Source organism: Phytophthora sojae (genome assembly GCF_000149755.1).
Source record: "Phytophthora sojae unplaced genomic scaffold PHYSOscaffold_5, whole genome shotgun sequence".
Lineage (NCBI taxonomy): Eukaryota > Oomycota > Peronosporomycetes > Peronosporales > Peronosporaceae > Phytophthora > Phytophthora sojae.
In genome coordinates, this window is record NW_009258119.1 from 6,065,930 (window position 1) to 6,093,670 (window position 27,741).

At 59.9% G+C, this 27,741-nt stretch overlaps 29 non-coding genes across 29 annotated transcripts; all 29 read left to right on the forward strand.

The window, feature by feature from the left end:
* The first annotated feature begins 1,372 nt into the window (after positions 1-1,372).
* PHYSODRAFT_t969 lies at positions 1,373-1,445 on the forward strand. The gene has a single exon. It is a non-coding gene; the product is annotated as a tRNA-Ala (tRNA).
* A 697-nt stretch (positions 1,446-2,142) lies between these two features.
* Positions 2,143-2,215, forward strand: PHYSODRAFT_t970. The gene has a single exon. It is a non-coding gene; the product is annotated as a tRNA-Ala (tRNA).
* Positions 2,216-2,896: 681 nt separating this feature from the next.
* Positions 2,897-2,969, forward strand: PHYSODRAFT_t971. Its single transcript has one exon. It is a non-coding gene; the product is annotated as a tRNA-Ala (tRNA).
* Positions 2,970-3,669: 700 nt separating this feature from the next.
* PHYSODRAFT_t972 lies at positions 3,670-3,742 on the forward strand. The gene has a single exon. It is a non-coding gene; the product is annotated as a tRNA-Ala (tRNA).
* A 694-nt stretch (positions 3,743-4,436) lies between these two features.
* Positions 4,437-4,509, forward strand: PHYSODRAFT_t973. Its single transcript has one exon. It is a non-coding gene; the product is annotated as a tRNA-Ala (tRNA).
* A 697-nt stretch (positions 4,510-5,206) lies between these two features.
* Positions 5,207-5,279, forward strand: PHYSODRAFT_t974. The gene has a single exon. It is a non-coding gene; the product is annotated as a tRNA-Ala (tRNA).
* Positions 5,280-5,957: 678 nt separating this feature from the next.
* PHYSODRAFT_t975 lies at positions 5,958-6,030 on the forward strand. Its single transcript has one exon. It is a non-coding gene; the product is annotated as a tRNA-Ala (tRNA).
* A 693-nt stretch (positions 6,031-6,723) lies between these two features.
* On the forward strand, positions 6,724-6,796 carry PHYSODRAFT_t976. Its single transcript has one exon. It is a non-coding gene; the product is annotated as a tRNA-Ala (tRNA).
* Positions 6,797-7,495: 699 nt separating this feature from the next.
* On the forward strand, positions 7,496-7,568 carry PHYSODRAFT_t977. The gene has a single exon. It is a non-coding gene; the product is annotated as a tRNA-Ala (tRNA).
* A 698-nt stretch (positions 7,569-8,266) lies between these two features.
* On the forward strand, positions 8,267-8,339 carry PHYSODRAFT_t978. The gene has a single exon. It is a non-coding gene; the product is annotated as a tRNA-Ala (tRNA).
* Positions 8,340-9,025: 686 nt separating this feature from the next.
* PHYSODRAFT_t979 lies at positions 9,026-9,098 on the forward strand. Its single transcript has one exon. It is a non-coding gene; the product is annotated as a tRNA-Ala (tRNA).
* Positions 9,099-9,798: 700 nt separating this feature from the next.
* On the forward strand, positions 9,799-9,871 carry PHYSODRAFT_t980. The gene has a single exon. It is a non-coding gene; the product is annotated as a tRNA-Ala (tRNA).
* Positions 9,872-10,570: 699 nt separating this feature from the next.
* Positions 10,571-10,643, forward strand: PHYSODRAFT_t981. Its single transcript has one exon. It is a non-coding gene; the product is annotated as a tRNA-Ala (tRNA).
* Positions 10,644-11,344: 701 nt separating this feature from the next.
* On the forward strand, positions 11,345-11,417 carry PHYSODRAFT_t982. The gene has a single exon. It is a non-coding gene; the product is annotated as a tRNA-Ala (tRNA).
* Positions 11,418-12,117: 700 nt separating this feature from the next.
* PHYSODRAFT_t983 lies at positions 12,118-12,190 on the forward strand. The gene has a single exon. It is a non-coding gene; the product is annotated as a tRNA-Ala (tRNA).
* Positions 12,191-12,892: 702 nt separating this feature from the next.
* PHYSODRAFT_t984 lies at positions 12,893-12,965 on the forward strand. Its single transcript has one exon. It is a non-coding gene; the product is annotated as a tRNA-Ala (tRNA).
* Positions 12,966-13,666: 701 nt separating this feature from the next.
* Positions 13,667-13,739, forward strand: PHYSODRAFT_t985. Its single transcript has one exon. It is a non-coding gene; the product is annotated as a tRNA-Ala (tRNA).
* A 698-nt stretch (positions 13,740-14,437) lies between these two features.
* On the forward strand, positions 14,438-14,510 carry PHYSODRAFT_t986. The gene has a single exon. It is a non-coding gene; the product is annotated as a tRNA-Ala (tRNA).
* A 694-nt stretch (positions 14,511-15,204) lies between these two features.
* Positions 15,205-15,277, forward strand: PHYSODRAFT_t987. The gene has a single exon. It is a non-coding gene; the product is annotated as a tRNA-Ala (tRNA).
* Positions 15,278-15,968: 691 nt separating this feature from the next.
* PHYSODRAFT_t988 lies at positions 15,969-16,041 on the forward strand. The gene has a single exon. It is a non-coding gene; the product is annotated as a tRNA-Ala (tRNA).
* A 693-nt stretch (positions 16,042-16,734) lies between these two features.
* Positions 16,735-16,807, forward strand: PHYSODRAFT_t989. The gene has a single exon. It is a non-coding gene; the product is annotated as a tRNA-Ala (tRNA).
* Positions 16,808-19,019: 2,212 nt separating this feature from the next.
* On the forward strand, positions 19,020-19,092 carry PHYSODRAFT_t990. The gene has a single exon. It is a non-coding gene; the product is annotated as a tRNA-Ala (tRNA).
* A 701-nt stretch (positions 19,093-19,793) lies between these two features.
* PHYSODRAFT_t991 lies at positions 19,794-19,866 on the forward strand. Its single transcript has one exon. It is a non-coding gene; the product is annotated as a tRNA-Ala (tRNA).
* Positions 19,867-20,565: 699 nt separating this feature from the next.
* Positions 20,566-20,638, forward strand: PHYSODRAFT_t992. The gene has a single exon. It is a non-coding gene; the product is annotated as a tRNA-Ala (tRNA).
* A 1,442-nt stretch (positions 20,639-22,080) lies between these two features.
* Positions 22,081-22,153, forward strand: PHYSODRAFT_t993. Its single transcript has one exon. It is a non-coding gene; the product is annotated as a tRNA-Ala (tRNA).
* Positions 22,154-22,853: 700 nt separating this feature from the next.
* Positions 22,854-22,926, forward strand: PHYSODRAFT_t994. Its single transcript has one exon. It is a non-coding gene; the product is annotated as a tRNA-Ala (tRNA).
* A 705-nt stretch (positions 22,927-23,631) lies between these two features.
* Positions 23,632-23,704, forward strand: PHYSODRAFT_t995. The gene has a single exon. It is a non-coding gene; the product is annotated as a tRNA-Ala (tRNA).
* Positions 23,705-24,403: 699 nt separating this feature from the next.
* PHYSODRAFT_t996 lies at positions 24,404-24,476 on the forward strand. Its single transcript has one exon. It is a non-coding gene; the product is annotated as a tRNA-Ala (tRNA).
* Positions 24,477-25,936: 1,460 nt separating this feature from the next.
* PHYSODRAFT_t997 lies at positions 25,937-26,009 on the forward strand. The gene has a single exon. It is a non-coding gene; the product is annotated as a tRNA-Ala (tRNA).
* The last annotated feature ends 1,732 nt before the right edge of the window (positions 26,010-27,741 follow it).

The window sequence follows — 27,741 nt, forward strand, 5'->3', positions numbered from 1 at the left end:
CCACCCACAGCTCACCCGCCATCTGCGAGCGTGCTGGTGCCTACGTTTACAGACGACCCACCTTTTTTGTCGGCGAGTGTGGGGCAACCACGCCGACTGCCAGGCGCAGGATCCCACAAGAGTTTGGGCATGAGGGAGACCGGCTAAACAGCTCACCGAGAGCCTGGTCAGCGCCACAGACCAAACGCCCAGCTTTGTGCTGTGTGCTCTGTGCTCTGTGCTGTGTGTCACCTCTGTCCGGGCCACTGGCCGGTCGGACGAGTAGGGTTCGAGTCAGCCAGCTGCTTGACATTTTTGTTTTCGGAGGCGGGTGGCTCCCGGCCTGGCGGTTCGAGGCTTCGGGTATGTGAGGCAGTGGACCATGGCGGAGCGCGGAGAATCGACAAGGCGTGGATGCTGGCGCCTCACGGGTGCTAATGTGCTGGTGGAGAGGACGATCGTTGTAATGGGTGCGGAGGCTTGCTTGGCGATGTGTGGAGGGATGGCGCTGTGAGGCGGTTGTGTGTGGTTTTGTTTGGTGTGTTTTGTGGCGAGTTGGCGTGTGCGTGTGTGTGTGTGTGTGTGTGTTGGTCTGAGCGCGTCGATTGCGTTGCGGTTTGGGTTTGTGTCTGGGCGCTTAGCTCAAATGGTAGAGCGCCCGCTTCGCATGCGGATCGATACCCCCAGTGTCCACTTTTACGGCACGCAACACTTTTTACGAACAAACACTTTTTACCGCCCCTCGCGCCGCTGCTTGCTTCCTAGCCTTCCTACCCCTGCTCACCCGCCACCCACAGCTCACCCGCCATCTGCGAGCGTGCTGGTGCCTACGTTTACAGACGACCCACCTTTTTTGTCGGCGAGTGTGGGGCAACCACGCCGACTGCCAGGCGCAGAATCCCACAAGAGTTTGGGCATGAGGGAGACCGGCTAAACAGCTCACCGAGAGCCTGGTCAGCGCCACAGACCAAACGCCCAGCTGTGTGCTGTGTGCTCTGTGCTCTGTGCTGTGTGTCACCTCTGTCCGGGCCACTGGCCGGTCGGACGAGTAGGGTTCGAGTCAGCCAGCTGCTTGACATTTTTGTTTTCGGAGGCGGGTGGCTCCCGGCCTGGCGGTTCGAGGCTTCGGGTATGTGAGGCAGTGGACCATGGCGGAGCGCGGAGAATCGACAAGGCGTGGATGCTGGCGCCTCACGGGTGCTAATGTGCTGGTGGAGAGGACGATCGTTGTAATGGGTGCGGAGGCTTGCTTGGCGATGTGTGGAGGGATGGCGCTGTGAGGCGGTTGTGTGTCATTTTGTTTGGTGTGTTTTGTGGCGAGTTGGCGTGTGCGTGTGTGTGTGTGTGTGTTGGTCTGAGCGCGTCGATTGCGTTGCGGTTTGGGTTTGTGTCTGGGCGCTTAGCTCAAATGGTAGAGCGCCCGCTTCGCATGCGGGAGGTAGGGGGATCGATACCCCCAGTGTCCACTTTTACGGCACACAACACTTTTTACGAACAAACACTTTTTACCGCCCCTCGCGCCGCTGCTTGCTTCCTAGCCTTCCTACCCCTGCTCACCCGCCACCCAAGCTCACCCGCCATCTGCGAGCGTGCTGGTGCCTACGTTTACAGACGACCCACCTTTTTTGTCGGCGAGTGTGGGGCAACCACGCCGACTGCCAGGCGCAGGATCCCACAAGAGTTTGGGCATGAGGGAGACCGGCTAAACAGCTCACCGAGAGCCTGGTCAGCGCCACAGACCAAACGCCCAGCTGTGTGCTGTGTGCTCTGTGCTCTGTGCTGTGTGTCACCTCTGTCCGGGCCACTGGCCGGTCGGACGAGTAGGGTTCGAGTCAGCCAGCTGCTTGACATTTTTGTTTTCGGAGGCGGGTGGCTCCCGGCCTGGCGGTTCGAGGCTTCGGGTATGTGAGGCAGTGGACCATGGCGGAGCGCGGAGAATCGACAAGGCGTGGATGCTGGCGCCTCACGGGTGCTAATGTGCTGGTGGAGAGGACGATCGTTGTAATGGGTGCGGAGGCTTGCTTGGCGATGTGTGGAGGGATGACGCTGTGAGGCGGTTGTGTGTGGTTTTGTTTGGTGTGTTTTGTGGCGAGTTGGCGTGTGCGTGTGTGTGTGTGTGTTGGTCTGAGCGCGTCGATTGCGTTGCGGTTTGGGTTTGTGTCTGGGCGCTTAGCTCAAATGGTAGAGCGCCCGCTTCGCATGCGGGAGGTAGGGGGATCGATACCCCCAGTGTCCACTTTTTACGGCACACAACACTTTTTACGAACAAACACTTTTTACCGCCCCTCGCGCCGCTGCTTGCTTCCTAGCCTTCCTACCCCTGCTCACCCGCCACCCAAGCTCACCCGCCATCTGCGAGCGTGCTGGTGCCTACGTTTACAGACGACCCACCTTTTTTGTCGGCGAGTGTGGGGCAACCACGCCGACTGCCAGGCGCAGGATCCCACAAGAGTTTGGGCATGAGGGAGACCGGCTAAACAGCTCACCGAGAGCCTGGTCAGCGCCACAGACCAAACGCCCAGCTGTGTGCTGTGTGCTCTGTGCTCTGTGCTGTGTGTCACCTCTGTCTGGGCGGGTTCGAGTCAGCCAGCTGCTTGACATTTTTGTTTTCGGAGGCGGGTGGCTCCCGGCCTGGCGGTTCGAGGCTTCGGGTATGTGAGGCAGTGGACCATGGCGGAGCGCGGAGAATCGACAAGGCGTGGATGCTGGCGCCTCACGGGTGCTAATGTGCTGGTGGAGAGGACGATCGTTGTAATGGGTGCGGAGGCTTGCTTGGCGATGTGTGGAGGGATGGCGCTGTGAGGCGGTTGTGCGTCGTTTTGTTTGGTGTGTTTTGTGGCGAGTTGGCGTGTGCGTGTGTGTGTGTGTGTGTGTTGGTCTGAGCGCGTCGATTGCGTTGCGGTTTGGGTTTGTGTCTGGGCGCTTAGCTCAAATGGTAGAGCGCCCGCTTCGCATGCGGGAGGTAGGGGGATCGATACCCCCAGTGTCCACTTTTTACGGCACACAACACTTTTTACGAACAAACACTTTTTACCGCCCCTCGCGCCGCTGCTTGCTTCCTAGCCTTCCTACCCCTGCTCACCCGCCACCCAAGCTCACCCGCCATCTGCGAGCGTGCTGGTGCCTACGTTTACAGACGACCCACCTTTTTTGTCGGCGAGTGTGGGGCAACCACGCCGACTGCCAGGCGCAGGATCCCACAAGAGTTTGGGCATGAGGGAGACCGGCTAAACAGCTCACCGAGAGCCTGGTCAGCGCCACAGACCAAACGCCCAGCTTTGTGCTGTGTGCTCTGTGCTCTGTGCTGTGTGTCACCTCTGTCCGGGCCACTGGCCGGTCGGACGAGTAGGGTTCGAGTCAGCCAGCTGCTTGACATTTTTGTTTTCGGAGGCGGGTGGCTCCCGGCCTGGCGGTTCGAGGCTTCGGGTATGTGAGGCAGTGGACCATGGCGGAGCGCGGAGAATCGACAAGGCGTGGATGCTGGCGCCTCACGGGTGCTAATGTGCTGGTGGAGAGGACGATCGTTGTAATGGGTGCGGAGGCTTGCTTGGCGATGTGTGGAGGGATGGCGCTGTGAGGCGGTTGTGTGTCGTTTTGTTTGGTGTGTTTTGTGGCGAGTTGGCGTGTGCGTGTGTGTGTGTGTGTGTTGGTCTGAGCGCGTCGATTGCGTTGCGGTTTGGGTTTGTGTCTGGGCGCTTAGCTCAAATGGTAGAGCGCCCGCTTCGCATGCGGGAGGTAGGGGGATCGATACCCCCAGTGTCCACTTTTTACGGCACACAACACTTTTTACGAACAAACACTTTTTACCGCCCCTCGCGCCGCTGCTTGCTTCCTAGCCTTCCTACCCCTGCTCACCCGCCACCCAAGCTCACCCGCCATCTGCGAGCGTGCTGGTGCCTACGTTTACAGACGACCCACCTTTTTTGTCGGCGAGTGTGGGGCAACCACGCCGACTGCCAGGCGCAGGATCCCACAAGAGTTTGGGCATGAGGGAGACCGGCTAAACAGCTCACCGAGAGCCTGGTCAGCGCCACAGACCAAACGCCCAGCTGTGTGCTGTGTGCTCTGTGCTCTGTGCTGTGTGTCACCTCTGTCCGGGCCACTGGCCGGTCGGACGAGTAGGGTTCGAGTCAGCCAGCTGCTTGACATTTTTGTTTTCGGAGGCGGGTGGCTCCCGGCCTGGCGGTTCGAGGCTTCGGGTATGTGAGGCAGTGGACCATGGCGGAGCGCGGAGAATCGACAAGGCGTGGATGCTGGCGCCTCACGGGTGCTAATGTGCTGGTGGAGAGGACGATCGTTGTAATGGGTGCGGAGGCTTGCTTGGCGATGTGTGGAGGGATGGCGCTGTGAGGCGGTTGTGCGTCGTTTTGTTTGGTGTGTTTTGTGGCGAGTTGGCGTGTGCGTGTGTGTGTGTTGGTCTGAGCGCGTCGATTGCGTTGCGGTTTGGGTTTGTGTCTGGGCGCTTAGCTCAAATGGTAGAGCGCCCGCTTCGCATGCGGGAGGCAGGGGGATCGATACCCCCAGTGTCCACTTTTTACGGCACACAACACTTTTTACGAACAAACACTTTTTACCGCCCCTCGCGCCGCTGCTTGCTTCCTAGCCTTCCTACCCCTGCTCACCCGCCACCCACAGCTCACCCGCCATCTGCGAGCGTGCTGGTGCCTACGTTTACAGACGACCCACCTTTTTTGTCGGCGAGTGTGGGGCAACCACGCCGACTGCCAGGCGCAGGATCCCACAAGAGTTTGGGCATGAGGGAGACCGGCTAAACAGCTCACCGAGAGCCTGGTCAGCGCCACAGACCAAACGCCCAGCTGTGTGCTGTGTGCTCTGTGCTCTGTGCTGTGTGTCACCTCTGTCCGGGCCACTGGCCGGTCGGACGAGTAGGGTTCGAGTCAGCCAGCTGCTTGACATTTTTGTTTTCGGAGGCGGGTGGCTCCCGGCCTGGCGGTTCGAGGCTTCGGGTATGTGAGGCAGTGGACCATGGCGGAGCGCGGAGAATCGACAAGGCGTGGATGCTGGCGCCTCACGGGTGCTAATGTGCTGGTGGAGAGGACGATCGTTGTAATGGGTGCGGAGGCTTGCTTGGCGATGTGTGGAGGGATGGCGCTGTGAGGCGGTTGTGTGTCGTTTTGTTTGGTGTGTTTTGTGGCGAGTTGGCGTGTGCGTGTGTGTGTGTGTTGGTCTGAGCGCGTCGATTGCGTTGCGGTTTGGGTTTGTGTCTGGGCGCTTAGCTCAAATGGTAGAGCGCCCGCTTCGCATGCGGGAGGTAGGGGGATCGATACCCCCAGTGTCCACTTTTTACGGCACACAACACTTTTTACGAACAAACACTTTTTACCGCCCCTCGCGCCGCTGCTTGCTTCCTAGCCTTCCTACCCCTGCTCACCCGCCACCCACAGCTCACCCGCCATCTGCGAGCGTGCTGGTGCCTACGTTTACAGACGACCCACCTTTTTTGTCGGCGAGTGTGGGGCAACCACGCCGACTGCCAGGCGCAGGATCCCACAAGAGTTTGGGCATGAGGGAGACCGGCTAAACAGCTCACCGAGAGCCTGGTCAGCGCCACAGACCAAACGCCCAGCTGTGTGCTGTGTGCTCTGTGCTCTGTGCTGTGTGTCACCTCTGTCTGGGCGGGTTCGAGTCAGCCAGCTGCTTGACATTTTTGTTTTCGGAGGCGGGTGGCTCCCGGCCTGGCGGTTCGAGGCTTCGGGTATGTGAGGCAGTGGACCATGGCGGAGCGCGGAGAATCGACAAGGCGTGGATGCTGGCGCCTCACGGGTGCTAATGTGCTGGTGGAGAGGACGATCGTTGTAATGGGTGCGGAGGCTTGCTTGGCGATGTGTGGAGGGATGGCGCTGTGAGGCGGTTGTGTGTCGTTTTGTTTGGTGTGTTTTGTGGCGAGTTGGCGTGTGCGTGTGTGTGTGTGTGTTGGTCTGAGCGCGTCGATTGCGTTGCGGTTTGGGTTTGTGTCTGGGCGCTTAGCTCAAATGGTAGAGCGCCCGCTTCGCATGCGGGAGGTAGGGGGATCGATACCCCCAGTGTCCACTTTTTACGGCACACAACACTTTTTACGAACAAACACTTTTTACCGCCCCTCGCGCCGCTGCTTGCTTCCTAGCCTTCCTACCCCTGCTCACCCGCCACCCACAGCTCACCCGCCATCTGCGAGCGTGCTGGTGCCTACGTTTACAGACGACCCACCTTTTTTGTCGGCGAGTGTGGGGCAACCACGCCGACTGCCAGGCGCAGGATCCCACAAGAGTTTGGGCATGAGGGAGACCGGCTAAACAGCTCACCGAGAGCCTGGTCAGCGCCACAGACCAAACGCCCAGCTGTGTGCTGTGTGCTCTGTGCTGTGTGTCACCTCTGTCCGGGCCACTGGCCGGTCGGACGAGTAGGGTTCGAGTCAGCCAGCTGCTTGACATTTTTGTTTCGGAGGCGGGTGGCTCCCGGCCTGGCGGTTCGAGGCTTCGGGTATGTGAGGCAGTGGACCATGGCGGAGCGCGGAGAATCGACAAGGCGTGGATGCTGGCGCCTCACGGGTGCTAATGTGCTGGTGGAGAGGACGATCGTTGTAATGGGTGCGGAGGCTTGCTTGGCGATGTGTGGAGGGATGGCGCTGTGAGGCGGTTGTGTGTGGTTTTGTTTGGTGTGTTTTGTGGCGAGTTGGCGTGTGCGTGTGTGTGTGTGTGTGTTGGTCTGAGCGCGTCGATTGCGTTGCGGTTTGGGTTTGTGTCTGGGCGCTTAGCTCAAATGGTAGAGCGCCCGCTTCGCATGCGGGAGGTAGGGGGATCGATACCCCCAGTGTCCACTTTTTACGGCACACAACACTTTTTACGAACAAACACTTTTTACCGCCCCTCGCGCCGCTGCTTGCTTCCTAGCCTTCCTACCCCTGCTCACCCGCCACCCACAGCTCACCCGCCATCTGCGAGCGTGCTGGTGCCTACGTTTACAGACGACCCACCTTTTTTGTCGGCGAGTGTGGGGCAACCACGCCGACTGCCAGGCGCAGGATCCCACAAGAGTTTGGGCATGAGGGAGACCGGCTAAACAGCTCACCGAGAGCCTGGTCAGCGCCACAGACCAAACGCCCAGCTGTGTGCTGTGTGCTCTGTGCTCTGTGCTGTGTGTCACCTCTGTCCGGGCCACTGGCCGGTCGGACGAGTAGGGTTCGAGTCAGCCAGCTGCTTGACATTTTTGTTTTCGGAGGCGGGTGGCTCCCGGCCTGGCGGTTCGAGGCTTCGGGTATGTGAGGCAGTGGACCATGGCGGAGCGCGGAGAATCGACAAGGCGTGGATGCTGGCGCCTCACGGGTGCTAATGTGCTGGTGGAGAGGACGATCGTTGTAATGGGTGCGGAGGCTTGCTTGGCGATGTGTGGAGGGATGGCGCTGTGAGGCGGTTGTGCGTCGTTTTGTTTGGTGTGTTTTGTGGCGAGTTGGCGTGTGCGTGTGTGTGTGTGTGTTGGTCTGAGCGCGTCGATTGCGTTGCGGTTTGGGTTTGTGTCTGGGCGCTTAGCTCAAATGGTAGAGCGCCCGCTTCGCATGCGGGAGGTAGGGGGATCGATACCCCCAGTGTCCACTTTTTACGGCACACAACACTTTTTACGAACAAACACTTTTTACCGCCCCTCGCGCCGCTGCTTGCTTCCTAGCCTTCCTACCCCTGCTCACCCGCCACCCAAGCTCACCCGCCATCTGCGAGCGTGCTGGTGCCTACGTTTACAGACGACCCACCTTTTTTGTCGGCGAGTGTGGGGCAACCACGCCGACTGCCAGGCGCAGGATCCCACAAGAGTTTGGGCATGAGGGAGACCGGCTAAACAGCTCACCGAGAGCCTGGTCAGCGCCACAGACCAAACGCCCAGCTTTGTGCTGTGTGCTCTGTGCTCTGTGCTGTGTGTCACCTCTGTCCGGGCCACTGGCCGGTCGGACGAGTAGGGTTCGAGTCAGCCAGCTGCTTGACATTTTTGTTTTCGGAGGCGGGTGGCTCCCGGCCTGGCGGTTCGAGGCTTCGGGTATGTGAGGCAGTGGACCATGGCGGAGCGCGGAGAATCGACAAGGCGTGGATGCTGGCGCCTCACGGGTGCTAATGTGCTGGTGGAGAGGACGATCGTTGTAATGGGTGCGGAGGCTTGCTTGGCGATGTGTGGAGGGATGGCGCTGTGAGGCGGTTGTGTGTCGTTTTGTTTGGTGTGTTTTGTGGCGAGTTGGCGTGTGCGTGTGTGTGTGTGTGTTGGTCTGAGCGCGTCGATTGCGTTGCGGTTTGGGTTTGTGTCTGGGCGCTTAGCTCAAATGGTAGAGCGCCCGCTTCGCATGCGGGAGGTAGGGGGATCGATACCCCCAGTGTCCACTTTTTACGGCACACAACACTTTTTACGAACAAACACTTTTTACCGCCCCTCGCGCCGCTGCTTGCTTCCTAGCCTTCCTACCCCTGCTCACCCGCCACCCAAGCTCACCCGCCATCTGCGAGCGTGCTGGTGCCTACGTTTACAGACGACCCACCTTTTTTGTCGGCGAGTGTGGGGCAACCACGCCGACTGCCACAAGAGTTTGGGCATGAGGGAGACCGGCTAAACAGCTCACCGAGAGCCTGGTCAGCGCCACAGACCAAACGCCCAGCTTTGTGCTGTGTGCTCTGTGCTCTGTGCTGTGTGTCACCTCTGTCCGGGCCACTGGCCGGTCGGACGAGTAGGGTTCGAGTCAGCCAGCTGCTTGACATTTTTGTTTTCGGAGGCGGGTGGCTCCCGGCCTGGCGGTTCGAGGCTTCGGGTATGTGAGGCAGTGGACCATGGCGGAGCGCGGAGAATCGACAAGGCGTGGATGCTGGCGCCTCACGGGTGCTAATGTGCTGGTGGAGAGGACGATCGTTGTAATGGGTGCGGAGGCTTGCTTGGCGATGTGTGGAGGGATGGCGCTGTGAGGCGGTTGTGTGTCGTTTTGTTTGGTGTGTTTTGTGGCGAGTTGGCGTGTGCGTGTGTGTGTGTGTGTGTTGGTCTGAGCGCGTCGATTGCGTTGCGGTTTGGGTTTGTGTCTGGGCGCTTAGCTCAAATGGTAGAGCGCCCGCTTCGCATGCGGGAGGTAGGGGGATCGATACCCCCAGTGTCCACTTTTTACGGCACACAACACTTTTTACGAACAAACACTTTTTACCGCCCCTCGCGCCGCTGCTTGCTTCCTAGCCTTCCTACCCCTGCTCACCCGCCACCCAAGCTCACCCGCCATCTGCGAGCGTGCTGGTGCCTACGTTTACAGACGACCCACCTTTTTTGTCGGCGAGTGTGGGGCAACCACGCCGACTGCCAGGCGCAGGATCCCACAAGAGTTTGGGCATGAGGGAGACCGGCTAAACAGCTCACCGAGAGCCTGGTCAGCGCCACAGACCAAACGCCCAGCTTTGTGCTGTGTGCTCTGTGCTCTGTGCTGTGTGTCACCTCTGTCCGGGCCACTGGCCGGTCGGACGAGTAGGGTTCGAGTCAGCCAGCTGCTTGACATTTTTGTTTTCGGAGGCGGGTGGCTCCCGGCCTGGCGGTTCGAGGCTTCGGGTATGTGAGGCAGTGGACCATGGCGGAGCGCGGAGAATCGACAAGGCGTGGATGCTGGCGCCTCACGGGTGCTAATGTGCTGGTGGAGAGGACGATCGTTGTAATGGGTGCGGAGGCTTGCTTGGCGATGTGTGGAGGGATGGCGCTGTGAGGCGGTTGTGTGTCGTTTTGTTTGGTGTGTTTTGTGGCGAGTTGGCGTGTGCGTGTGTGTGTGTGTGTGTTGGTCTGAGCGCGTCGATTGCGTTGCGGTTTGGGTTTGTGTCTGGGCGCTTAGCTCAAATGGTAGAGCGCCCGCTTCGCATGCGGGAGGTAGGGGGATCGATACCCCCAGTGTCCACTTTTTACGGCACACAACACTTTTTACGAACAAACACTTTTTACCGCCCCTCGCGCCGCTGCTTGCTTCCTAGCCTTCCTACCCCTGCTCACCCGCCACCCACAGCTCACCCGCCATCTGCGAGCGTGCTGGTGCCTACGTTTACAGACGACCCACCTTTTTTGTCGGCGAGTGTGGGGCAACCACGCCGACTGCCAGGCGCAGGATCCCACAAGAGTTTGGGCATGAGGGAGACCGGCTAAACAGCTCACCGAGAGCCTGGTCAGCGCCACAGACCAAACGCCCAGCTTTGTGCTGTGTGCTCTGTGCTGTGTGCTGTGTGTCACCTCTGTCCGGGCCACTGGCCGGTCGGACGAGTAGGGTTCGAGTCAGCCAGCTGCTTGACATTTTTGTTTTCGGAGGCGGGTGGCTCCCGGCCTGGCGGTTCGAGGCTTCGGGTATGTGAGGCAGTGGACCATGGCGGAGCGCGGAGAATCGACAAGGCGTGGATGCTGGCGCCTCACGGGTGCTAATGTGCTGGTGGAGAGGACGATCGTTGTAATGGGTGCGGAGGCTTGCTTGGCGATGTGTGGAGGGATGGCGCTGTGAGGCGGTTGTGTGTGGTTTTGTTTGGTGTGTTTTGTGGCGAGTTGGCGTGTGCGTGTGTGTGTGTGTGTTGGTCTGAGCGCGTCGATTGCGTTGCGGTTTGGGTTTGTGTCTGGGCGCTTAGCTCAAATGGTAGAGCGCCCGCTTCGCATGCGGGAGGTAGGGGGATCGATACCCCCAGTGTCCACTTTTTACGGCACACAACACTTTTTACGAACAAACACTTTTTACCGCCCCTCGCGCCGCTGCTTGCTTCCTAGCCTTCCTACCCCTGCTCACCCGCCACCCACAGCTCACCCGCCATCTGCGAGCGTGCTGGTGCCTACGTTTACAGACGACCCACCTTTTTTGTCGGCGAGTGTGGGGCAACCACGCCGACTGCCAGGCGCAGGATCCCACAAGAGTTTGGGCATGAGGGAGACCGGCTAAACAGCTCACCGAGAGCCTGGTCAGCGCCACAGACCAAACGCCCAGCTGTGTGCTGTGTGCTCTGTGCTCTGTGCTGTGTGTCACCTCTGTCCGGGCCACTGGCCGGTCGGACGAGTAGGGTTCGAGTCAGCCAGCTGCTTGACATTTTTGTTTTCGGAGGCGGGTGGCTCCCGGCCTGGCGGTTCGAGGCTTCGGGTATGTGAGGCAGTGGACCATGGCGGAGCGCGGAGAATCGACAAGGCGTGGATGCTGGCGCCTCACGGGTGCTAATGTGCTGGTGGAGAGGACGATCGTTGTAATGGGTGCGGAGGCTTGCTTGGCGATGTGTGGAGGGATGGCGCTGTGAGGCGGTTGTGTGTGGTTTTGTTTGGTGTGTTTTGTGGCGAGTTGGCGTGTGCGTGTGTGTGTGTGTGTGTTGGTCTGAGCGCGTCGATTGCGTTGCGGTTTGGGTTTGTGTCTGGGCGCTTAGCTCAAATGGTAGAGCGCCCGCTTCGCATGCGGGAGGTAGGGGGATCGATACCCCCAGTGTCCACTTTTTACGGCACACAACACTTTTTACGAACAAACACTTTTTACCGCCCCTCGCGCCGCTGCTTGCTTCCTAGCCTTCCTACCCCTGCTCACCCGCCACCCAAGCTCACCCGCCATCTGCGAGCGTGCTGGTGCCTACGTTTACAGACGACCCACCTTTTTTGTCGGCGAGTGTGGGGCAACCACGCCGACTGCCAGGCGCAGGATCCCACAAGAGTTTGGGCATGAGGGAGACCGGCTAAACAGCTCACCGAGAGCCTGGTCAGCGCCACAGACCAAACGCCCAGCTGTGTGCTGTGTGCTCTGTGCTCTGTGCTGTGTGTCACCTCTGTCCGGGCCACTGGCCGGTCGGACGAGTAGGGTTCGAGTCAGCCAGCTGCTTGACATTTTTGTTTTCGGAGGCGGGTGGCTCCCGGCCTGGCGGTTCGAGGCTTCGGGTATGTGAGGCAGTGGACCATGGCGGAGCGCGGAGAATCGACAAGGCGTGGATGCTGGCGCCTCACGGGTGCTAATGTGCTGGTGGAGAGGACGATCGTTGTAATGGGTGCGGAGGCTTGCTTGGCGATGTGTGGAGGGATGGCGCTGTGAGGCGGTTGTGTGTGGTTTTGTTTGGTGTGTTTTGTGGCGAGTTGGCGTGTGCGTGTGTGTGTGTGTGTGTTGGTCTGAGCGCGTCGATTGCGTTGCGGTTTGGGTTTGTGTCTGGGCGCTTAGCTCAAATGGTAGAGCGCCCGCTTCGCATGCGGGAGGTAGGGGGATCGATACCCCCAGTGTCCACTTTTTACGGCACACAACACTTTTTACGAACAAACACTTTTTACCGCCCCTCGCGCCGCTGCTTGCTTCCTAGCCTTCCTACCCCTGCTCACCCGCCACCCAAGCTCACCCGCCATCTGCGAGCGTGCTGGTGCCTACGTTTACAGACGACCCACCTTTTTTGTCGGCGAGTGTGGGGCAACCACGCCGACTGCCAGGCGCAGGATCCCACAAGAGTTTGGGCATGAGGGAGACCGGCTAAACAGCTCACCGAGAGCCTGGTCAGCGCCACAGACCAAACGCCCAGCTTTGTGCTGTGTGCTCTGTGCTCTGTGCTGTGTGTCACCTCTGTCCGGGCCACTGGCCGGTCGGACGAGTAGGGTTCGAGTCAGCCAGCTGCTTGACATTTTTGTTTTCGGAGGCGGGTGGCTCCCGGCCTGGCGGTTCGAGGCTTCGGGTATGTGAGGCAGTGGACCATGGCGGAGCGCGGAGAATCGACAAGGCGTGGATGCTGGCGCCTCACGGGTGCTAATGTGCTGGTGGAGAGGACGATCGTTGTAATGGGTGCGGAGGCTTGCTTGGCGATGTGTGGAGGGATGGCGCTGTGAGGCGGTTGTGTGTGGTTTTGTTTGGTGTGTTTTGTGGCGAGTTGGCGTGTGCGTGTGTGTGTGTGTGTGTGTTGGTCTGAGCGCGTCGATTGCGTTGCGGTTTGGGTTTGTGTCTGGGCGCTTAGCTCAAATGGTAGAGCGCCCGCTTCGCATGCGGGAGGTAGGGGGATCGATACCCCCAGTGTCCACTTTTTACGGCACACAACACTTTTTACGAACAAACACTTTTTACCGCCCCTCGCGCCGCTGCTTGCTTCCTAGCCTTCCTACCCCTGCTCACCCGCCACCCACAGCTCACCCGCCATCTGCGAGCGTGCTGGTGCCTACGTTTACAGACGACCCACCTTTTTTGTCGGCGAGTGTGGGGCAACCACGCCGACTGCCAGGCGCAGGATCCCACAAGAGTTTGGGCATGAGGGAGACCGGCTAAACAGCTCACCGAGAGCCTGGTCAGCGCCACAGACCAAACGCCCAGCTTTGTGCTGTGTGCTCTGTGCTCTGTGCTGTGTGTCACCTCTGTCCGGGCCACTGGCCGGTCGGACGAGTAGGGTTCGAGTCAGCCAGCTGCTTGACATTTTTGTTTTCGGAGGCGGGTGGCTCCCGGCCTGGCGGTTCGAGGCTTCGGGTATGTGAGGCAGTGGACCATGGCGGAGCGCGGAGAATCGACAAGGCGTGGATGCTGGCGCCTCACGGGTGCTAATGTGCTGGTGGAGAGGACGATCGTTGTAATGGGTGCGGAGGCTTGCTTGGCGATGTGTGGAGGGATGGCGCTGTGAGGCGGTTGTGTGTGGTTTTGTTTGGTGTGTTTTGTGGCGAGTTGGCGTGTGCGTGTGTGTGTGTGTGTGTTGGTCTGAGCGCGTCGATTGCGTTGCGGTTTGGGTTTGTGTCTGGGCGCTTAGCTCAAATGGTAGAGCGCCCGCTTCGCATGCGGGAGGTAGGGGGATCGATACCCCCAGTGTCCACTTTTTACGGCACACAACACTTTTTACGAACAAACACTTTTTACCGCCCCTCGCGCCGCTGCTTGCTTCCTAGCCTTCCTACCCCTGCTCACCCGCCACCCACAGCTCACCCGCCATCTGCGAGCGTGCTGGTGCCTACGTTTACAGACGACCCACCTTTTTTGTCGGCGAGTGTGGGGCAACCACGCCGACTGCCAGGCGCAGGATCCCACAAGAGTTTGGGCATGAGGGAGACCGGCTAAACAGCTCACCGAGAGCCTGGTCAGCGCCACAGACCAAACGCCCAGCTGTGTGCTGTGTGCTCTGTGCTCTGTGCTGTGTGTCACCTCTGTCCGGGCCACTGGCCGGTCGGACGAGTAGGGTTCGAGTCAGCCAGCTGCTTGACATTTTTGTTTCGGAGGCGGGTGGCTCCCGGCCTGGCGGTTCGAGGCTTCGGGTATGTGAGGCAGTGGACCATGGCGGAGCGCGGAGAATCGACAAGGCGTGGATGCTGGCGCCTCACGGGTGCTAATGTGCTGGTGGAGAGGACGATCGTTGTAATGGGTGCGGAGGCTTGCTTGGCGATGTGTGGAGGGATGGCGCTGTGAGGCGGTTGTGTGTGGTTTTGTTTGGTGTGTTTTGTGGCGAGTTGGCGTGTGCGTGTGTGTGTGTGTGTTGGTCTGAGCGCGTCGATTGCGTTGCGGTTTGGGTTTGTGTCTGGGCGCTTAGCTCAAATGGTAGAGCGCCCGCTTCGCATGCGGGAGGTAGGGGGATCGATACCCCCAGTGTCCACTTTTTACGGCACACAACACTTTTTACGAACAAACACTTTTTACCGCCCCTCGCGCCGCTGCTTGCTTCCTAGCCTTCCTACCCCTGCTCACCCGCCACCCAAGCTCACCCGCCATCTGCGAGCGTGCTGGTGCCTACGTTTACAGACGACCCACCTTTTTTGTCGGCGAGTGTGGGGCAACCACGCCGACTGCCAGGCGCAGGATCCCACAAGAGTTTGGGCATGAGGGAGACCGGCTAAACAGCTCACCGAGAGCCTGGTCAGCGCCACAGACCAAACGCCCAGCTGTGTGCTGTGTGCTCTGTGCTGTGTGTCACCTCTGTCCGGGCCACTGGCCGGTCGGACGAGTAGGGTTCGAGTCAGCCAGCTGCTTGACATTTTTGTTTCGGAGGCGGGTGGCTCCCGGCCTGGCGGTTCGAGGCTTCGGGTATGTGAGGCAGTGGACCATGGCGGAGCGCGGAGAATCGACAAGGCGTGGATGCTGGCGCCTCACGGGTGCTAATGTGCTGGTGGAGAGGACGATCGTTGTAATGGGTGCGGAGGCTTGCTTGGCGATGTGTGGAGGGATGGCGCTGTGAGGCGGTTGTGTGTGGTTTTGTTTGGTGTGTTTTGTGGCGAGTTGGCGTGTGCGTGTGTGTGTGTGTGTGTGTTGGTCTGAGCGCGTCGATTGCGTTGCGGTTTGGGTTTGTGTCTGGGCGCTTAGCTCAAATGGTAGAGCGCCCGCTTCGCATGCGGGAGGTAGGGGGATCGATACCCCCAGTGTCCACTTTTTACGGCACACAACACTTTTTACGAACAAACACTTTTTACCGCCCCTCGCGCCGCTGCTTGCTTCCTAGCCTTCCTACCCCTGCTCACCCGCCACCCACAGCTCACCCGCCATCTGCGAGCGTGCTGGTGCCTACGTTTACAGACGACCCACCTTTTTTGTCGGCGAGTGTGGGGCAACCACGCCGACTGCCAGGCGCAGGATCCCACAAGAGTTTGGGCATGAGGGAGACCGGCTAAACAGCTCACCGAGAGCCTGGTCAGCGCCACAGACCAAACGCCCAGCTGTGTGCTGTGTGCTCTGTGCTGTGTGTCACCTCTGTCCGGGCCACTGGCCGGTCGGACGAGTAGGGTTCGAGTCAGCCAGCTGCTTGACATTTTTGTTTCGGAGGCGGGTGGCTCCCGGCCTGGCGGTTCGAGGCTTCGGGTATGTGAGGCAGTGGACCATGGCGGAGCGCGGAGAATCGACAAGGCGTGGATGCTGGCGCCTCACGGGTGCTAATGTGCTGGTGGAGAGGACGATCGTTGTAATGGGTGCGGAGGCTTGCTTGGCGATGTGTGGAGGGATGGCGCTGTGAGGCGGTTGTGTGTGGTTTTGTTTGGTGTGTTTTGTGGCGAGTTGGCGTGTGTGTGTGTGTGTGTGTGTTGGTCTGAGCGCGTCGATTGCGTTGCGGTTTGGGTTTGTGTCTGGGCGCTTAGCTCAAATGGTAGAGCGCCCGCTTCGCATGCGGGAGGTAGGGGGATCGATACCCCCAGTGTCCACTTTTTACGGCACACAACACTTTTTACGAACAAACACTTTTTACCGCCCCTCGCGCCGCTGCTTGCTTCCTAGCCTTCCTACCCCTGCTCACCCGCCACCCACAGCTCACCCGCCATCTGCGAGCGTGCTGGTGCCTACGTTTACAGACGACCCACCTTTTTTGTCGGCGAGTGTGGGGCAACCACGCCGACTGCCAGGCGCAGGATCCCACAAGAGTTTGGGCATGAGGGAGACCGGCTAAACAGCTCACCGAGAGCCTGGTCAGCGCCACAGACCAAACGCCCAGCTGTGTGCTGTGTGCTCTGTGCTGTGTGTCACCTCTGTCCGGGCCACTGGCCGGTCGGACGAGTAGGGTTCGAGTCAGCCAGCTGCTTGACATTTTTGTTTCGGAGGCGGGTGGCTCCCGGCCTGGCGGTTCGAGGCTTCGGGTATGTGAGGCAGTGGACCATGGCGGAGCGCGGAGAATCGACAAGGCGTGGATGCTGGCGCCTCACGGGTGCTAATGTGCTGGTGGAGAGGACGATCGTTGTAATGGGTGCGGAGGCTTGCTTGGCGATGTGTGGAGGGATGGCGCTGTGAGGCGGTTGTGCGTCGTTTTGTTTGGTGTGTTTTGTGGCGAGTTGGCGTGTGCGTGTGTGTGTCTGTGTGTTGGTCTGAGCGCGTCGATTGCGTTGCGGTTTGGGTTTGTGTCTGGGCGCTTAGCTCAAATGGTAGAGCGCCCGCTTCGCATGCGGGAGGTAGGGGGATCGATACCCCCAGTGTCCACTTTTTACGGCACACAACACTTTTTACGAACAAACACTTTTTACCGCCCCTCGCGCCGCTGCTTGCTTCCTAGCCTTCCTACCCCTGCTCACCCGCCACCCACAGCTCACCCGCCATCTGCGAGCGTGCTGGTGCCTACGTTTACAGACGACCCACCTTTTTTGTCGGCGAGTGTGGGGCAACCACGCCGACTGCCAGGCGCAGGATCCCACAAGAGTTTGGGCATGAGGGAGACCGGCTAAACAGCTCACCGAGAGCCTGGTCAGCGCCACAGACCAAACGCCCAGCTGTGTGCTGTGTGCTCTGTGCTCTGTGCTGTGTGTCACCTCTGTCTGGGCGGGTTCGAGTCAGCCAGCTGCTTGACATTTTTGTTTTCGGAGGCGGGTGGCTCCCGGCCTGGCGGTTCGAGGCTTCGGGTATGTGAGGCAGTGGACCATGGCGGAGCGCGGAGAATCGACAAGGCGTGGATGCTGGCGCCTCACGGGTGCTAATGTGCTGGTGGAGAGGACGATCGTTGTAATGGGTGCGGAGGCTTGCTTGGCGATGTGTGGAGGGATGGCGCTGTGAGGCGGTTGTGTGTGGTTTTGTTTGGTGTGTTTTGTGGCGAGTTGGCGTGTGCGTGTGTGTGTGTGTGTGTTGGTCTGAGCGCGTCGATTGCGTTGCGGTTTGGGTTTGTGTCTGGGCGCTTAGCTCAAATGGTAGAGCGCCCGCTTCGCATGCGGATCGATACCCCCAGTGTCCACTTTTACGGCACGCAACACTTTTTACGAACAAACACTTTTTACCGCCCCTCGCGCCGCTGCTTGCTTCCTAGCCTTCCTACCCCTGCTCACCCGCCAGCCACAGCTCACCCGCCATCTGCGAGCGTGCTGGTGCCTACGTTTACAGACGACCCACCTTTTTTGTCGGCGAGTGTGGGGCAACCACGCCGACTGCCAGGCGCAGGATCCCACAAGAGTTTGGGCATGAGGGAGACCGGCTAAACAGCTCACCGAGAGCCTGGTCAGCGCCACAGACCAAACGCCCAGCTGTGTGCTGTGTGCTCTGTGCTCTGTGCTGTGTGTCACCTCTGTCCGGGCCACTGGCCGGTCGGACGAGTAGGGTTCGAGTCAGCCAGCTGCTTGACATTTTTGTTTTCGGAGGCGGGTGGCTCCCGGCCTGGCGGTTCGAGGCTTCGGGTATGTGAGGCAGTGGACCATGGCGGAGCGCGGAGAATCGACAAGGCGTGGATGCTGGCGCCTCACGGGTGCTAATGTGCTGGTGGAGAGGACGATCGTTGTAATGGGTGCGGAGGCTTGCTTGGCGATGTGTGGAGGGATGGCGCTGTGAGGCGGTTGTGTGTGGTTTTGTTTGGTGTGTTTTGTGGCGAGTTGGCGTGTGCGTGTGTGTGTGTGTGTGTGTGTTGGTCTGAGCGCGTCGATTGCGTTGCGGTTTGGGTTTGTGTCTGGGCGCTTAGCTCAAATGGTAGAGCGCCCGCTTCGCATGCGGATCGATACCCCCAGTGTCCACTTTTACGGCACGCAACACTTTTTACGAACAAACACTTTTTACCGCCCCTCGCGCCGCTGCTTGCTTCCTAGCCTTCCTACCCCTGCTCACCCGCCACCCACAGCTCACCCGCCATCTGCGAGCGTGCTGGTGCCTACGTTTACAGACGACCCACCTTTTTTGTCGGCGAGTGTGGGGCAACCACGCCGACTGCCAGGCGCAGAATCCCACAAGAGTTTGGGCATGAGGGAGACCGGCTAAACAGCTCACCGAGAGCCTGGTCAGCGCCACAGACCAAACGCCCAGCTGTGTGCTGTGTGCTCTGTGCTCTGTGCTGTGTGTCACCTCTGTCCGGGCCACTGGCCGGTCGGACGAGTAGGGTTCGAGTCAGCCAGCTGCTTGACATTTTTGTTTTCGGAGGCGGGTGGCTCCCGGCCTGGCGGTTCGAGGCTTCGGGTATGTGAGGCAGTGGACCATGGCGGAGCGCGGAGAATCGACAAGGCGTGGATGCTGGCGCCTCACGGGTGCTAATGTGCTGGTGGAGAGGACGATCGTTGTAATGGGTGCGGAGGCTTGCTTGGCGATGTGTGGAGGGATGGCGCTGTGAGGCGGTTGTGTGTGGTTTTGTTTGGTGTGTTTTGTGGCGAGTTGGCGTGTGCGTGTGTGTGTGTGTGTGTGTGTTGGTCTGAGCGCGTCGATTGCGTTGCGGTTTGGGTTTGTGTCTGGGCGCTTAGCTCAAATGGTAGAGCGCCCGCTTCGCATGCGGGAGGTAGGGGGATCGATACCCCCAGTGTCCACTTTTTACGGCACACAACACTTTTTACGAACAAACACTTTTTACCGCCCCTCGCGCCGCTGCTTGCTTCCTAGCCTTCCTACCCCTGCTCACCCGCCACCCACAGCTCACCCGCCATCTGCGAGCGTGCTGGTGCCTACGTTTACAGACGACCCACCTTTTTTGTCGGCGAGTGTGGGGCAACCACGCCGACTGCCAGGCGCAGGATCCCACAAGAGTTTGGGCATGAGGGAGACCGGCTAAACAGCTCACCGAGAGCCTGGTCAGCGCCACAGACCAAACGCCCAGCTGTGTGCTGTGTGCTCTGTGCTCTGTGCTGTGTGTCACCTCTGTCCGGGCCACTGGCCGGTCGGACGAGTAGGGTTCGAGTCAGCCAGCTGCTTGACATTTTTGTTTTCGGAGGCGGGTGGCTCCCGGCCTGGCGGTTCGAGGCTTCGGGTATGTGAGGCAGTGGACCATGGCGGAGCGCGGAGAATCGACAAGGCGTGGATGCTGGCGCCTCACGGGTGCTAATGTGCTGGTGGAGAGGACGATCGTTGTAATGGGTGCGGAGGCTTGCTTGGCGATGTGTGGAGGGATGGCGCTGTGAGGCGGTTGTGTGTGGTTTTGTTTGGTGTGTTTTGTGGCGAGTTGGCGTGTGCGTGTGTGTGTGTGTGTGTTGGTCTGAGCGCGTCGATTGCGTTGCGGTTTGGGTTTGTGTCTGGGCGCTTAGCTCAAATGGTAGAGCGCCCGCTTCGCATGCGGGAGGTAGGGGGATCGATACCCCCAGTGTCCACTTTTTACGGCACACAACACTTTTTACGAACAAACACTTTTTACCGCCCCTCGCGCCGCTGCTTGCTTCCTAGCCTTCCTACCCCTGCTCACCCGCCACCCACAGCTCACCCGCCATCTGCGAGCGTGCTGGTGCCTACGTTTACAGACGACCCACCTTTTTTGTCGGCGAGTGTGGGGCAACCACGCCGACTGCCAGGCGCAGGATCCCACAAGAGTTTGGGCATGAGGGAGACCGGCTAAACAGCTCACCGAGAGCCTGGTCAGCGCCACAGACCAAACGCCCAGCTGTGTGCTGTGTGCTCTGTGCTCTGTGCTGTGTGTCACCTCTGTCCGGGCCACTGGCCGGTCGGACGAGTAGGGTTCGAGTCAGCCAGCTGCTTGACATTTTTGTTTTCGGAGGCGGGTGGCTCCCGGCCTGGCGGTTCGAGGCTTCGGGTATGTGAGGCAGTGGACCATGGCGGAGCGCGGAGAATCGACAAGGCGTGGATGCTGGCGCCTCACGGGTGCTAATGTGCTGGTGGAGAGGACGATCGTTGTAATGGGTGCGGAGGCTTGCTTGGCGATGTGTGGAGGGATGGCGCTGTGAGGCGGTTGTGTGTCGTTTTGTTTGGTGTGTTTTGTGGCGAGTTGGCGTGTGCGTGTGTGTGTGTGTGTTGGTCTGAGCGCGTCGATTGCGTTGCGGTTTGGGTTTGTGTCTGGGCGCTTAGCTCAAATGGTAGAGCGCCCGCTTCGCATGCGGGAGGTAGGGGGATCGATACCCCCAGTGTCCACTTTTTACGGCACACAACACTTTTTACGAACAAACACTTTTTACCGCCCCTCGCGCCGCTGCTTGCTTCCTAGCCTTCCTACCCCTGCTCACCCGCCACCCAAGCTCACCCGCCATCTGCGAGCGTGCTGGTGCCTACGTTTACAGACGACCCACCTTTTTTGTCGGCGAGTGTGGGGCAACCACGCCGACTGCCAGGCGCAGGATCCCACAAGAGTTTGGGCATGAGGGAGACCGGCTAAACAGCTCACCGAGAGCCTGGTCAGCGCCACAGACCAAACGCCCAGCTGTGTGCTGTGTGCTCTGTGCTCTGTGCTGTGTGTCACCTCTGTCCGGGCGGGTTCGAGTCAGCCAGCTGCTTGACATTTTTGTTTTCGGAGGCGGGTGGGCTCCCGGCCTGGCGGTTCGAGGCTTCGGGTATGTGAGGCAGTGGACCATGGCGGAGCGCGGAGAATCGACAAGGCGTGGATGCTGGCGCCTCACGGGTGCTAATGTGCTGGTGGAGAGGACGATCGTTGTAATGGGTGCGGAGGCTTGCTTGGCGATGTGTGGAGGGATGGCGCTGTGAGGCGGTTGTGCGTCGTTTCGTTTGGTGTGTTTTGTGGCGAGTTGGCGTGTGCGTGCGTGTGTGTGTGTTGATCTGAGCGCGTCGATTGCGTTGCGGTTTGGGTTTGTGTCTGGGCGCTTAGCTCAAATGGTAGAGCACCCGCTTCGCATGCGGATCGATACCCCCAGTGTCCACTTTTACGGCACACAACACTTTTTACGAACAAACACTTTTTACCGCCCCTCGCGCCGCTGCTTGCTTCCTAGCCTTCCTACCCCTGCTCACCCGCCACCCACAGCTCACCCGCCATCTGCGAGCGTGCTGGTGCCTACGTTTACAGACGACCCACCTTTTTTGTCGGCGAGTGTGGGGCAACCACGCCGACTGCCAGGCGCAGGATCCCACAAGAGTTTGGGCATGAGGGAGACCGGCTAAACAGCTCACCGAGAGCCTGGTCAGCGCCACAGACCAAACGCCCAGCTGTGTGCTGTGTGCTCTGTGCTCTGTGCTGTGTGTCACCTCTGTCCGGGCCACTGGCCGGTCGGACGAGTAGGGTTCGAGTCAGCCAGCTGCTTGACATTTTTGTTTTCGGAGGCGGGTAGCTCCCGGCCTTGCGGTTCGAGGCTTCGGGTATGTGAGGCAGTGGACCATGGCGGAGCGCGGAGAATCGACAAGGCGTGGATGCTGGCGCCTCACGGGTGCTAATGTGCTGGTGGAGAGGACGATCGTTGTAATGGGTGCGGAGGCTTGCTTGGCGATGTGTGGAGGGATGGCGCTGTGAGGCGGTTGTGTGTGGTTTTGTTTGGTGTGTTTTGTGGCGAGTTGGCGTGTGCGTGTGTGTGTGTGTGTGTGTTGGTCTGAGCGCGTCGATTGCGTTGCGGTTTGGGTTTGTGTCTGGGCGCTTAGCTCAAATGGTAGAGCGCCCGCTTCGCATGCGGGAGGTAGGGGGATCGATACCCCCAGTGTCCACTTTTTACGGCACACAACACTTTTTACGAACAAACACTTTTTACCGCCCCTCGCGCCGCTGCTTGCTTCCTAGCCTTCCTACCCCTGCTCACCCGCCACCCAAGCTCACCCGCCATCTGCGAGCGTGCTGGTGCCTACGTTTACAGACGACCCACCTTTTTTGTCGGCGAGTGTGGGGCAACCACGCCGACTGCCAGGCGCAGGATCCCACAAGAGTTTGGGCATGAGGGAGACCGGCTAAACAGCTCACCGAGAGCCTGGTCAGCGCCACAGACCAAACGCCCAGCTGTGTGCTGTGTGCTCTGTGCTCTGTGCTGTGTGTCACCTCTGTCCGGGCCACTGGCCGGTCGGACGAGTAGGGTTCGAGTCAGCCAGCTGCTTGACATTTTTGTTTTCGGAGGCGGGTGGCTCCCGGCCTGGCGGTTCGAGGCTTCGGGTATGTGAGGCAGTGGACCATGGCGGAGCGCGGAGAATCGACAAGGCGTGGATGCTGGCGCCTCACGGGTGCTAATGTGCTGGTGGAGAGGACGATCGTTGTAATGGGTGCGGAGGCTTGCTTGGCGATGTGTGGAGGGATGGCGCTGTGAGGCGGTTGTGCGTCGTTTTGTTTGGTGTGTTTTGTGGCGAGTTGGCGTGTGCGTGTGTGTGTGTGTGTGTTGGTCTGAGCGCGTCGATTGCGTTGCGGTTTGGGTTTGTGTCTGGGCGCTTAGCTCAAATGGTAGAGCGCCCGCTTCGCATGCGGGAGGTAGGGGGGTCGATACCCCCAGTGTCCACTTTTTACGGCACACAACACTTTTTACGAACAAACACTTTTTACCGCCCCTCGCGCCGCTGCTTGCTTCCTAGCCTTCCTACCCCTGCTCACCCGCCACCCACAGCTCACCCGCCATCTGCGAGCGTGCTGGTGCCTACGTTTACAGACGACCCACCTTTTTTGTCGGCGAGTGTGGGGCAACCACGCCGACTGCCAGGCGCAGGATCCCACAAGAGTTTGGGCATGAGGGAGACCGGCTAAACAGCTCACCGAGAGCCTGGTCAGCGCCACAGACCAAACGCCCAGCTGTGTGCTGTGTGCTGTGTGCTCTGTGCTGTGTGTCACCTCTGTCCGGGCCACTGGCCGGTCGGACGAGTAGGGTTCGAGTCAGCCAGCTGCTTGACATTTTTGTTTTCGGAGGCGGGTGGCTCCCGGCCTGGCGGTTCGAGGCTTCGGGTATGTGAGGCAGTGGACCATGGCGGAGCGCGGAGAATCGACAAGGCGTGGATGCTGGCGCCTCACGGGTGCTAATGTGCTGGTGGAGAGGACGATCGTTGTAATGGGTGCGGAGGCTTGCTTGGCGATGTGTGGAGGGATGGCGCTGTGAGGCGGTTGTGTGTGGTTTTGTTTGGTGTGTTTTGTGGCGAGTTGGCGTGTGCGTGTGTGTGTGTGTGTGTGTGTTGGTCTGAGCGCGTCGATTGCGTTGCGGTTTGGGTTTGTGTCTGGGCGCTTAGCTCAAATGGTAGAGCGCCCGCTTCGCATGCGGGAGGTAGGGGGATCGATACCCCCAGTGTCCACTTTTTACGGCACACAACACTTTTTACGAACAAACACTTTTTACCGCCCCTCGCGCCGCTGCTTGCTTCCTAGCCTTCCTACCCCTGCTCACCCGCCACCCACAGCTCACCCGCCATCTGCGAGCGTGCTGGTGCCTACGTTTACAGACGACCCACCTTTTTTGTCGGCGAGTGTGGGGCAACCACGCCGACTGCCAGGCGCAGGATCCCACAAGAGTTTGGGCATGAGGGAGACCGGCTAAACAGCTCACCGAGAGCCTGGTCAGCGCCACAGACCAAACGCCCAGCTGTGTGCTGTGTGCTCTGTGCTCTGTGCTGTGTGTCACCTCTGTCCGGGCCACTGGCCGGTCGGACGAGTAGGGTTCGAGTCAGCCAGCTGCTTGACATTTTTGTTTTCGGAGGCGGGTGGCTCCCGGCCTGGCGGTTCGAGGCTTCGGGTATGTGAGGCAGTGGACCATGGCGGAGCGCGGAGAATCGACAAGGCGTGGATGCTGGCGCCTCACGGGTGCTAATGTGCTGGTGGAGAGGACGATCGTTGTAATGGGTGCGGAGGCTTGCTTGGCGATGTGTGGAGGGATGGCGCTGTGAGGCGGTTGTGTGTCATTTTGTTTGGTGTGTTTTGTGGCGAGTTGGCGTGTGCGTGTGTGTGTGTGTGTTGGTCTGAGCGCGTCGATTGCGTTGCGGTTTGGGTTTGTGTCTGGGCGCTTAGCTCAAATGGTAGAGCGCCCGCTTCGCATGCGGGAGGTAGGGGGATCGATACCCCCAGTGTCCACTTTTTACGGCACACAACACTTTTTACGAACAAACACTTTTTACCGCCCCTCGCGCCGCTGCTTGCTTCCTAGCCTTCCTACCCCTGCTCACCCGCCACCCACAGCTCACCCGCCATCTGCGAGCGTGCTGGTGCCTACGTTTACAGACGACCCACCTTTTTTGTCGGCGAGTGTGGGGCAACCACGCCGACTGCCAGGCGCAGGATCCCACAAGAGTTTGGGCATGAGGGAGACCGGCTAAACAGCTCACCGAGAGCCTGGTCAGCGCCACAGACCAGACGCCCAGCTGTGTGCTGTGTGCTGTGTGCTCTGTGCTCTGTGCTGTGTGTCACCTCTGTCCGGGCCACTGGCCGGTCGGACGAGTAGGGTTCGAGTCAGCCAGCTGCTTGACATTTTTGTTTTCGGAGGCGGGTGGCTCCCGGCCTGGCGGTTCGAGGCTTCGGGTATGTGAGGCAGTGGACCATGGCGGAGCGCGGAGAATCGACAAGGCGTGGATGCTGGCGCCTCACGGGTGCTAATGTGCTGGTGGAGAGGACGATCGTTGTAATGGGTGCGGAGGCTTGCTTGGCGATGTGTGGAGGGATGGCGCTGTGAGGCGGTTGTGTGTGGTTTTGTTTGGTGTGTTTTGTGGCGAGTTGGCGTGTGCGTGTGTGTGTGTGTGTTGGTCTGAGCGCGTCGATTGCGTTGCGGTTTGGGTTTGTGTCTGGGCGCTTAGCTCAAATGGTAGAGCACCCGCTTCGCATGCGGATCGATACCCCCAGTGTCCACTTTTACGGCACACAACACTTTTTACGAACAAACACTTTTTACCGCCCCTCGCGCCGCTGCTTGCTTCCTAGCCTTCCTACCCCTGCTCACCCGCCACCCACAGCTCACCCGCCATCTGCGAGCGTGCTGGTGCCTACGTTTACAGACGACCCACCTTTTTTGTCGGCGAGTGTGGGGCAACCACGCCGACTGCCAGGCGCAGGATCCCACAAGAGTTTGGGCATGAGGGAGACCGGCTAAACAGCTCACCGAGAGCCTGGTCAGCGCCACAGACCAAACGCCCAGCTGTGTGCTCTGTGCTCTGTGCTCTGTGCTGTGTGTCACCTCTGTCCGGGCCACTGGCCGGTCGGACGAGTAGGGTTCGAGTCAGCCAGCTGCTTGACATTTTTGTTTTCGGAGGCGGGTAGCTCCCGGCCTGGCGGTTCGAGGCTTCGGGTATGTGAGGCAGTGGACCATGGCGGAGCGCGGAGAATCGACAAGGCGTGGATGCTGGCGCCTCACGGGTGCTAATGTGCTGGTGGAGAGGACGATCGTTGTAATGGGTGCGGAGGCTTGCTTGGCGATGTGTGGAGGGATGGCGCTGTGAGGCGGTTGTGCGTCGTTTTGTTTGGTGTGTTTTGTGGCGAGTTGGCGTGTGCGTGTGTGTGTTGATCTGAGCGCGTCGATTGCGTTGCGGCTTGGGTTTGCGTCTGGGCGCTTAGCTCAAATGGTAGAGCGCCCGCTTCGCATGCGGGAGGTAGGGGGATCGATACCCCCAGTGTCCACTTTTACGGCACACAACACTTTTACGAACAAACACTTTTTACCGCCCCTCGCGCCGCTGCTTGCTTCCTAGCCTTCCTACCCCTGCTCACCCGCCACCCAAGCTCACCCGCCATCTGCGAGCGTGCTGGTGCCTACGTTTACAGACGACCCACCTTTTTTGTCGGCGAGTGTGGGGCAACCACGCCGACTGCCAGGCGCAGGATCCCACAAGAGTTTGGGCATGAGGGAGACCGGCTAAACAGCTCACCGAGAGCCTGGTCAGCGCCACAGACCAAACGCCCAGCTGTGTGCTGTGTGCTCTGTGCTCTGTGCTGTGTGTCACCTCTGTCCGGGCCACTGGCCGGTCGGACGAGTAGGGTTCGAGTCAGCCAGCTGCTTGACATTTTTGTTTTCGGAGGCGGGTGGCTCCCGGCCTGGCGGTTCGAGGCTTCGGGTATGTGAGGCAGTGGACCATGGCGGAGCGCGGAGAATCGACAAGGCGTGGATGCTGGCGCCTCACGGGTGCTAATGTGCTGGTGGAGAGGACGATCGTTGTAATGGGTGCGGAGGCTTGCTTGGCGATGTGTGGAGGGATGGCGCTGTGAGGCGGTTGTGTGTGGTTTTGTTTGGTGTGTTTTGTGGCGAGTTGGCGTGTGCGTGTGTGTGTGTGTGTTGGTCTGAGCGCGTCGATTGCGTTGCGGTTTGGGTTTGTGTCTGGGCGCTTAGCTCAAATGGTAGAGCGCCCGCTTCGCATGCGGATCGATACCCCCAGTGTCCACTTTTACGGCACGCAACACTTTTTACGAACAAACACTTTTTACCGCCCCTCGCGCCGCTGCTTGCTTCCTAGCCTTCCTACCCCTGCTCACCCGCCACCCACAGCTCACCCGCCATCTGCGAGCGTGCTGGTGCCTACGTTTACAGACGACCCACCTTTTTTGTCGGCGAGTGTGGGGCAACCACGCCGACTGCCAGGCGCAGGATCCCACAAGAGTTTGGGCATGAGGGAGACCGGCTAAACAGCTCACCGAGAGCCTGGTCAGCGCCACAGACCAAACGCCCAGCTGTGTGCTGTGTGCTCTGTGCTCTGTGCTGTGTGTCACCTCTGTCCGGGCCACTGGCCGGTCGGACGAGTAGGGTTCGAGTCAGCCAGCTGCTTGACATTTTTGTTTTCGGAGGCGGGTAGCTCCCGGCCTGGCGGTTCGAGGCTTCGGGTATGTGAGGCAGTGGACCATGGCGGAGCGCGGAGAATCGACAAGGCGTGGATGCTGGCGCCTCACGGGTGCTAATGTGCTGGTGGAGAGGACGATCGTTGTAATGGGTGCGGAGGCTTGCTTGGCGATGTGTGGAGGGATGGCGCTGTGAGGCGGTTGTGCGTCGTTTCGTTTGGTGTGTTTTGTGGCGAGTTGGCGTGTGCGTGTGTGTGTTGATCTGAGCGCGTCGATTGCGTTGCGGCTTGGGTTTGCGTCTGGGCGCTTAGCTCAAATGGTAGAGCGCCCGCTTCGCATGCGGATCGATACCCCCAGTGTCCACTTTTACGGCACACAACACTTTTTACGAACAAACACTTTTTACCGCCCCTCGCGCCGCTGCTTGCTTCCTAGCCTTCCTACCCCTGCTCACCCGCCACCCACAGCTCACCCGCCATCTGCGAGCGTGCTGGTGCCTACGTTTACAGACGACCCACCTTTTTTGTCGGCGAGTGTGGGGCAACCACGCCGACTGCCAGGCGCAGGATCCCACAAGAGTTGG